The sequence below is a fragment of the Mytilus trossulus genome, chromosome 5 (assembly GCF_036588685.1).
Source record: "Mytilus trossulus isolate FHL-02 chromosome 5, PNRI_Mtr1.1.1.hap1, whole genome shotgun sequence".
Taxonomy (NCBI): Eukaryota; Metazoa; Mollusca; class Bivalvia; order Mytilida; family Mytilidae; genus Mytilus; species Mytilus trossulus.
The window spans coordinates 11,548,515-11,558,743 of record NC_086377.1 but is presented as its reverse complement, the minus strand read 5'-3'; positions in this window follow the sequence as shown (position 1 = coordinate 11,558,743).

Genomic DNA, 10,229 nt, shown 5'->3' with positions numbered 1-10,229 from the left:
GTATCAAGACATGTACGCCATCAATCAAAAGAACTTACAAATTGTATGTAATCATCACCCCCCCCCCCCTAATAGTAAAGATTTCTAGTGTTAACATCGAAAATTTATCATATTTATCTTACTTTTTAAAGTTCTTACATGTGCTAGAAATATAGTGAAAGAGTTCCTCCCTCAAATTATTATGAAGTGAGCATTCGATTAAAAAATGACTCCCCTCCTCAACTTTATCAGCTGTACAATACGATTTTTTTAGTATCTAGCATTTTCAATTCTTAATGTAATGGAAGAGCACCGATTGTGAATTAACATATGAACTACCTTTCTTTAAATCAATAATTATTATCTTAATATTTTTCTTCTTGAAAACATTCTTTAAATGAAAAATAAATTTCTAGTTTCCAACAAAACACATAATGTACTTAGTTTTTAAAATAAGACAATATGACAAAGACACAAGGAGGACCAGAATGTCACACATTGTCTTAGATTTTTTACTAGTTAAGTCACCAAAACGGAGTTTTGGGGACTTTATGTTTTTGTTCGGTTTCTTATTATTATGGCACCCTCAACGGAGTTGGGGTGACATATTGTTATTGTTCGTTTCTTTTTGTCTTATTATGTCACCCCTTTGAAAAAGGGGGGATATATTGTTATTCTACGAATTTTTTCTTCCACACTTTTTGTCCAGCCGATTTCTCGGAGATGCCTTGACATGTATTTATAAAATTGCACCATAATGACAATCCCCATGTGCAAAGTTGCAGGAAGCATGGAATGGTTCAAGATGGCCGCCGTTACCATGGAAACGGCAAAAATGTAAAAAACCGAAAAATGGTCCAAATTACATAAAACTTTCAGAACTAATAACTCATCGATAGAAGGCGTGACATCCATCTTGAGAACTTTCAAAATGGCTACCGTTGTCATGGAAACCGTCCAAACGTGAAAAAAACGAAAATAAATCCTTAATTAATTCATAGAAAATAAACCGCTACAGATACGACCAAAAAAACCGCAAGTAGAAAACAGTAGTATAAACTGTAGAATTCATTGCCGTTGGAATTTTTAAGATAGCTGCTGTTACCATGGAGATAACGCTTAAAGTGCACATGGGACCCATATGGTAAAAAACGTCAAAGTAACATTTTTGTACAGATTTTAACCTCATTCCCGTTAAAATTATATTGTATTGTCATCTGTCTTTGAAATTTTCAAAATGGCCGCCGTTGCCATGGAAACAGCTAAAAAAAAAAAAAAAAAAAAAATCGAAAATTTGAGACAAAATTCTGTGATTAAGACTATGTGCAAAGCGCTTCTAGAATATGCTAGAAGAAAACTAATACATAATTCAAAGTGCTTCTATTCTATACGAAAATCGTGCTTAAGAGAGAAAATCGCCACTGAGAGAGAGAGAAACACGAAGAGTACACATAATTGACATTTCTGCACTTGCATTAAAGTACACATCCGTTAATTGAACACCTGCAAAAATAAACACATTAGCTGAAGTCAATCGATAAGCGTGTAATTAAATTGTACAAGATAAAATACATGTATCGTGTGATACGCGAGATATTGAAGAATAAAATGAACAGTTAGTATTCCGCTCCGTCAATATATACACATGTTGTCTGTCCAAGGTCCCCTCTAAAAAGAATAGTAATATACTTCAGTATCACGTGACACCACCTTTCTTCTTCGCGCGTGTGTCTAATTTAAGATTTTAAAGAGTTCCCCAACTATATATAGACATCACTCTTAGTCTACGAGAAGAGAAAAGGGGGGGGGGGCAGGGGGGTCAAAGGCATGTATACTATACGTGCCATGTGACTTTGGTACACTCGAACTGGTTGCTGATACTGTGACAAAGTCTAGAACGGGGTGACATCCTCCGCTATTGCTTGCAATGGCAAATCTAGTTTTTATTATATTTATTCTTCCACACTTTTTTGTCCATGCTATTTCTCGGAATTGGCTTGAACAATATTGATGGAACTATACCATAATGTAGACAAGAACATTCTATAGTGCAGTGGGGTATGGCACCGTCAAGATGGCTGCCGTTACCATGGAAACGAAACAAATGTGAAAAAATACAGTTTTTTGTTCTGGTGAACTATTTGGATACTATTTAACTCAGAATCATTATATTTTAATACAATGTAGGTGCCCACTATATACAGGTGTTGGATGATTTTGGCACTCATTGGAACTACTATGTTGCCATGGAAACTACTCCAAAAAATTCAAAAATCTCAAAATGTTCCAAACTTAATGAAACTTCACAGTAACGATGAGCAACATTGGAAGATGTGGAATTTGGCGTTGGAATTTCCAAAATCGCTGTTGTTACCATGGAAACAATGCAAAAAGGTCAAAACTTTGAATTTTCACAGAACATTCTAGAACATCAATGTTTGATTTATTCTAAAGACATTAAATGGTATATGATTGTGGAGGGAAAAAAATTGCAGCGGGGGTTTGACTTTACAATATTCAAAATGGCCGCCGTTACCATGGAAACAGCAAAAATACAAAAAACTTCAAAATGCTTCAAATGTATTGAAACTTATAACAAATGTTGCTCAGCTAATGTAGACTTGACTTTTGAGTTTGGAATTTCCAAAATGGCCGCCGTTACCATGACTACCGCTCACCTGGCAATAGGGGAAGGGTGCCATCCGCTATTGCTTGCAATCGCAAATCTAGTTATTATTATGTCACCCGATCGACAATGTCGGGTGACATATTGTTATTCCTCCGTTTCTTTGTTATTATGGCACCCTCAACGGAGTTGGGGTGACGTATTGTTATTCTACGTTTCTTTTTTTTCTTATTATTTTTCTTCTTGCAACAAATTTTGTCCAGGTGATTTCTCGAAATCCAATGGACCAATGTTGATGGAACTCTACTATAGTAAGGACCCCCACATGCAGAGTTGCAGTAAGCATGGAATGGTTCAAGATGGCTACCGTTTCCATGGAAACAAAACAAATGCAAAAAAATCCAGTTTTTGGTTTTGGTGAACTGTTTGGTAATGCTTTAACTCAGAATCATTATATTTTAATACAATGTAGGTGCCCACTATACACAGGTGTTGGATGATTTTGGCACTCACTGGAACTACTATGTTGCCATGGGAACTACACCAAAAATTTCAAAATTCTCAAAATGTTCCAAACTTCAGGAAACTTCACAGTAAGGATGAGCAACATTGGAAAATGTGGAATTTGGCGTTGGAATTTCCAAAATATCTCTTGTTACCATGGAAACAATGCTAAAAGGTCAAAACTTTGAATTTTCACAGAACATTCCAGAACATCAATGTTAAATTTATTCTAGAGACGTTAAATGGTATATGATTATGGAGGGAAAAAATTGCAGCGGGGGTTTGACTTTGGAATATTCAAAATGGCCGCCGTTACCATGGAAACAGCAAAAATATGTAAAATTTCAAAATGCTTCAAACTTAATGAAACTTTGCAAAAATGTTACTAGACATCTGTAGATGCACTATTTGACTTTGGAATTTTCAAAATGGCTGCCGCTCACCTGGCAATGGGGGAAGGGTGCCATCCGTTATTGCTAGCAATTACAAATCTAGTTATTATTCTTATTCTTCCAATGATTTTTGTCCGGCAGCTTTTTTGGAGACAATGAAACCTGACTCTTGATTATAGTAAACTATAATGAGGAACAAAAAATTTCGGGTTGCAGTGGGTCTGAAGACCATTAAAAATGGCTGCCGTTACCATGGAAACGGAACAAATGTGAAAAATTCCACTTTTTGGTTTTGGTTAATTATTTGGAGATGCTTATACTTAGAATCATTATATTTTGATACATTGTAGGTGCCCACTATATACTTCTTTTGGATGATTTTTGGCACTCATTGGAACTACTATGTTGCCATGGAAACTACACCAAAAATTTCCAAAATATCAAAATGCTCCAAATTTTATGAAACTTCACAGTAATGATGAGCAACATGGAACGATGTGAAATTTGGCGTTGGAATTTCGAAAATGTCTACCGTTACCATGGAAACAATGCAAAAATGGTAAAAATGCTTCAAAAACCTTAAAAAGTGGCATTTACTCTCTTAAAATGGTAGGTCAAATCCATTGAAACTCTGATGGTATATTCCCTCCCATAAACCAATGTGGTATCTGCCACTAAAATTTTGGAAAAGTCTTTGTTACCATAGTAACCAACCAAAATGTCAAAAATTTCCAAAATTTCAAAATGCTCCAAAATTGATGAAATCTAATATGATTGTTGACTGTCAGGTCTGCATGAGATTTTTGAAGTTGGAATTTCCAAAATGGCTACCGTTGCCATGGAAACTGCAGAAATGTCAAATATTTTCAAAATGCTCAAAACTTAATGAAATTTAGTATTATTGTTAACTGGCATGTACAGATGAGACTTTTGACTTTGGAATTTCCAAAATGGCTGCCGTTGCCATGGAAACAGAAGAAATGTGAAACTTTTGACAATCCTCTAAATGAACTCAAAATTTACAAAAAGATATATTGCAATTCATAGATCCGTATTCACTGTTTTATTATTTTGAAATGGCTACCGCTTAGTGGCAATGGGGGAAGGGTGACATCCGCTATTGCTTGCAATGGCAATTCTAGTTATTATGGCACCCTCAACGGAGTTGGGGTGACGTATTGTTATTCTACGTTTCTTTTTTTTCTTATTATTTTTCTTCTTGCAACAAATTTTGTCCAGGTGATTTCTCGAAATCCAATGGACCAATGTTGATGGAACTCTACTATAGTAAGGACCCCCACATGCAGAGTTGCAGTAAGCATGGAATGGTTCAAGATGGCTACCGTTTCCATGGAAACAAAACAAATGCAAAAAAATCCAGTTTTTGGTTTTGGTGAACTGTTTGGTAATGCTTTAACTCAGAATCATTATATTTTAATACAATGTAGGTGCCCACTATACACAGGTGTTGGATGATTTTGGCACTCACTGGAACTACTATGTTGCCATGGGAACTACACCAAAAATTTCAAAATTCTCAAAATGTTCCAAACTTCAGGAAACTTCACAGTAAGGATGAGCAACATTGGAAAATGTGGAATTTGGCGTTGGAATTTCCAAAATATCTCTTGTTACCATGGAAACAATGCTAAAAGGTCAAAACTTTGAATTTTCACAGAACATTCCAGAACATCAATGTTAAATTTATTCTAGAGACGTTAAATGGTATATGATTATGGAGGGAAAAAATTGCAGCGGGGGTTTGACTTTGGAATATTCAAAATGGCCGCCGTTACCATGGAAACAGCAAAAATATGTAAAATTTCAAAATGCTTCAAACTTAATGAAACTTTGCAAAAATGTTACTAGACATCTGTAGATGCACTATTTGACTTTGGAATTTTCAAAATGGCTGCCGCTCACCTGGCAATGGGGGAAGGGTGCCATCCGTTATTGCTAGCAATTACAAATCTAGTTATTCTTATTTTTCTTTTTCTAATCCCTTAAACGGTCCTACCATTTTCTTGGAAGGAGTAGAGGATGGAAATTTTATATTTTTTCTGGGTAAGGGTCTGCATCATGGGGGATGCAGAACCCAATGTCCATGATACCAGGGTGTCATCTTGGCATAATTAGGGGGGCTCAAAGATGGGTGGGGTCAAATTTTTTTTACATTTCCTAAATTTTCTGATGTATGTAGAGTAGATGGAATTATATATTCTCTTATGAATATTTAGAGACACATGTCTGCTTCAACTTGGCACTAATTTTATTTCAGTAGGGGGTCTCCATGGCATAATTTTAGGGGGGTGAATTTTCATGGAATATTCTAGAACATCAATGTTAAATTTGTTCTAGAGACATTTCATGGTATATGATGGTATATAATTATGGAGTTAACAATTTGCAGCAGAAGTGACACTTTGGAATTTTCAAAATGGCCGCCGTAACCATGGAAACAGCAAAAATAAGAAAAACATCAAAATGCTTCAAATTTAATGAAACTTAAAACTAATGTTGACTAACTTGTGTAGAATTGATTTTTGAGTTTGGAATTTTCAAAATGGCCGCCGTAACCATGGAAACAGCAAAAATAAGAAAAACATAAAATGCTTCAAATTTAATGAAACTTAAAACTAATGTTGACTAACTTGTGTAGAATTGATTTTTGAGTTTGGAATTTTCAAAATGGCCGCCGTTACCATGGAAACAGGAAAAATATGAAAAAAATCAAAATGCTTCAAAATTAATGAAACTTATAACAAATGTTGCCTAACTTGTGTAGACTTTACTTTTGAGTTTGGAATTTTCAAAATGGCCGACGTTACCATGGAAACAGCAAAAATGTCCAAAAAAAATTCTGCTTATTGATTGAAACTTTACACACACCTTATTTGGCAGGGGTTAGAAAAAGAAAAATAAGAATAATAATAATAATAATAAGAAACCGAACAAAAACATAAAGTCCCCAAAACTCCGTTTTGGTGACTTAATAAGAAACCGAACAAAAACATAAAGTCCCCAAAACTCCGTTTTGGTGACTTAATAAAACTCAGATGAGTGATACAAGGAGAGAAAGTGTTGGGCCAAAGAGGGCGGGTAGTGCTATCCAACTCCGATATATTTATTTATGTAGTTAATAGTGGGAGAAACATCACTCCCCTGATACGCGAAAAGGGGGAACCGAAGGTCTAGTTAATTCTTAGATGCATGATTTTTTTTTAAATAAGTTGTAAGTGACTTTGAACTACAGTGCTTTCAGATAACTGCGAATACTCTCAGATCTATTCCTAGTGTCTTATTGTTGTCGGGATGTACAAGTACCCGACCACGTCCAATTATATTTTTGTTCATCTGATGAGTTAAGCCTTTTTCAACTGATTTTTATAGTTCGTTCTCATGTTGAACTGTTATACCACTGTCCAAGGTTAGGGGAAGGGTTTGGATCCCGCTAACATGTTTAACCCCGCAACATTATTTATGTATGTGCCTGTCCCAAGTCAGGAGCCAGTAATTCAGTGGTGTTTGTTTATGTGTTACATATTTGTTTTTCGTTCATTTTTTTTTATACAAATTAGGCCGTAAGTTTTCTCGTTTGAATTGTTTAACATTAATTGTCATATCGGGGCCTTTTATATGCGGTATGGGCTTTGCTCATTGTTGAAGTCCGTACGGTGAACTATAGTTGTTAATGTCTGTGTCATGTTGGTCTCTTGTGGATGGTTGTGTCATTGGCAATCATACCACATCTCCTTTTTTTAAAGAAGGTAGATCGAGACACACATGCGAAAAAAATGGCGAACTAGAACAGCACAGACTGATAATGGACACACAAACAACTAAATATTAAGATAGATAAAGTACCTTTACACTAGGGTAAATACTGAGCAGTTGCCATTAGCATGTGTATTAACTCCAATATACTGAGACAAATATCCCACATGGAAAGAAGATTGTAATCAAGACGGAGTACCACACATATCATAGAGAACGGAGTTTGTCTTTTTAGAGAAAATTTACCCATGCACATAAGAAAAACGCATTGTCGGAATAATGGGCTGTCGGAGTAATGGGTTGTCGGAATAATGGGCTGTCGGAGTAATGGGTTGTCGGAATAATGGGCTGTCGGAGTAATGGGCTGTCGGAATAGTGGGCTGTCGGAGTAATGGGCTGTCGGAATAATGGTTGTCGGACTAATGGGATGTCACCGAAAATATTGTCATTTCAGTGTTGATAGAATTATTTCCCATTAATGATGATTTTTTTTTATGGCCATTGTTGAAGATACAGGTGAGACCCAGATTCTGTAGAACCTGTAGTTTTTGGTTAATTTTGAATTTTACAAAAAATGGCATATATTTAATCTGGGACTTTCTCACTAACATACATAAGTTTGAAGACTGTCACTGAATATCGCATAATTCACACTTTTATTTGTAATCCTAAAAAACACAAGGCAACAACTAATGTAGTGAAGTTATAACTTGACATCACATGGGTCATACTGCTATTGTCTTCCTGATTAACACAAGGCAACAACCAATGAGGTGAAACTTGCCAATAGCATGGGTCATTAAGTGAAAAATGTCAATGGATAAGATTGCACGGTACAAATGTACAAACAAGGAACCGACCAATGAAGTGAAAGTTGCCACTGGATATGGCATGATACACAGTATGTATTGTCTACCGAAATAACACAAGAAACTGACCAATGAAGTGAAAGTTGCCACTTGATATGGCATGATACACAGTATGTATTGTCTACCGAAATAACACAAGAAACCGACCAATGAAGTGAAAGTTGCCACTTAATGTGGCATGATACACAGTATGTATTGTCTACCGAAATAACACAAGAAACCGACCAATGAATTTAAAGTTGCCACTGGATATGGCATGATACACAGTATGCATTGTCTACCGAAATAACACAAGAAACCGACCAATGAAGTGAAAGTTGCCACTGGATATGGCATGATACACAGTATGTATTGTCTACCGAAATAACACAAGAATTTCATTGAGGAATGTACTTACTTATTAGAACTTTATTCATACAATACACAATTGAGCAAAATTTGGCTGTGTATCTCGTGTTTATCGCCATAAAAAAACATAAGGCAAACGGGACTAATGTTCGGCTTTCCTTGATGTTGATAATTAAATGTTTGATGTTTTTAACTTAAACTCGATAATTTAAATATTCTGTTGATAAACCACATATTTGATCGACTACTAGGTAGTCCTATAATATATGCCTTCACTATTTAACGTTTTTATGCTGATATTTTCATTTTTTATTTTTTGTCTAATGCAGGTGGCACATTGATAGTAAAAAGAAAATATCAGAACAGCAAATGGAAATAGTGAATAAAGCCCCCGAGGTCATATGTTATAGGACTAGACTACTAGGTAGTTGCCTGATTGGTAAATAAGGTTGATTCATCTAAAAGTATTTGATTAAAATAAAAATTAAGCAACTCTCTTGTCTGTATGATGACCCAAAGAAGTCTAGTTTTTATAATCGTAACTGGCTGTCTAAAGAGGTTTTTTTTTAAAGAATAGAATATGGTTATACCTCTTAAAAATGGATTATTTGGCCTTCTAGTAGTCACAGATTTCTCTGACAAATCATATCCTTCGTCTTAGATGCATGACTTTTTTTATAAGTTATTATTTATTTTCTACTAGCTTTCAGATACACTCAAAACTATGTTTAGTGTTTTTGTTTGTTGTTTTTATTTTTTGTTATACATGTATCTATCTGATAAATGAATAGATATAAGAAGATGTGGTTTGATTGCCAATGAGACAATTCTCCATCCAAGTCATAACTAGTATAAGGCCAGAAAGCTCGACATAAGGATAGTGATACGGCGGCGTTAGCTAACTTCCTAAAAGCTTTATATTTTAGAAGGTAAAAGACCTGGATGCTTCAAACTTTGTATATAGATCACTGTGCTTAAACGGTCGTGGGTAACTTAAGTTACCCACAGCCCAAGATGGCGGACTCTAAACTCGTTGAGATTATAGTTGATACGAAATCTACTTTTTGCAACGTTTTTCTTGATCTATGTAAATATTGATAGGACTTTTGAATAAAGAAATCACTTACCATCACTACAAATTTGTTAAATTTTGACTTCACTTTAGCGCAAGGCCAACTTTAAAAAAATGCATAAGATGTCCGTAACTTCTAAGTCAAAAATAATCAGACTGTCCGTAACTTTATTTTCGGATGTGGGTAACTTTTTTTCCTAATTTTAAGATTAACAATTTCAACACTTAAAGGACAATAAACACTATCAAACCCCTTAATTATTACATAGATTTATACAATAATGATATGCTTCAAACTAAACAAGAGAAAAAAGCAAACCAGAGTGTCACGGATTTTCCGTTAAATTTTTAAAAATTATTCCCGGGATAAAACGGGATCTTACGGTACGGCGAAATTTATCTAACATTCTTCTAGCTTTATAGATTGTTCATTGATGAGTCCTTAGTCGGTGTAGCCGCGGAAAATTGATATCCTTTCCTTTAAATAATTTCTGAATTGTTAGCCAAAAAAGTATGGTCTCTTCATTATATCTAGTGTGATGTGTTGTTGATTGTGTGGGGGAAAATGACGATATCTAGGAACAGATGGAAGGCTATATTATTGAACAGATGTCAGTTTATTATAGAAATAAAAGTAAATTTAAAATCTTCTAAAAGTTTCATTG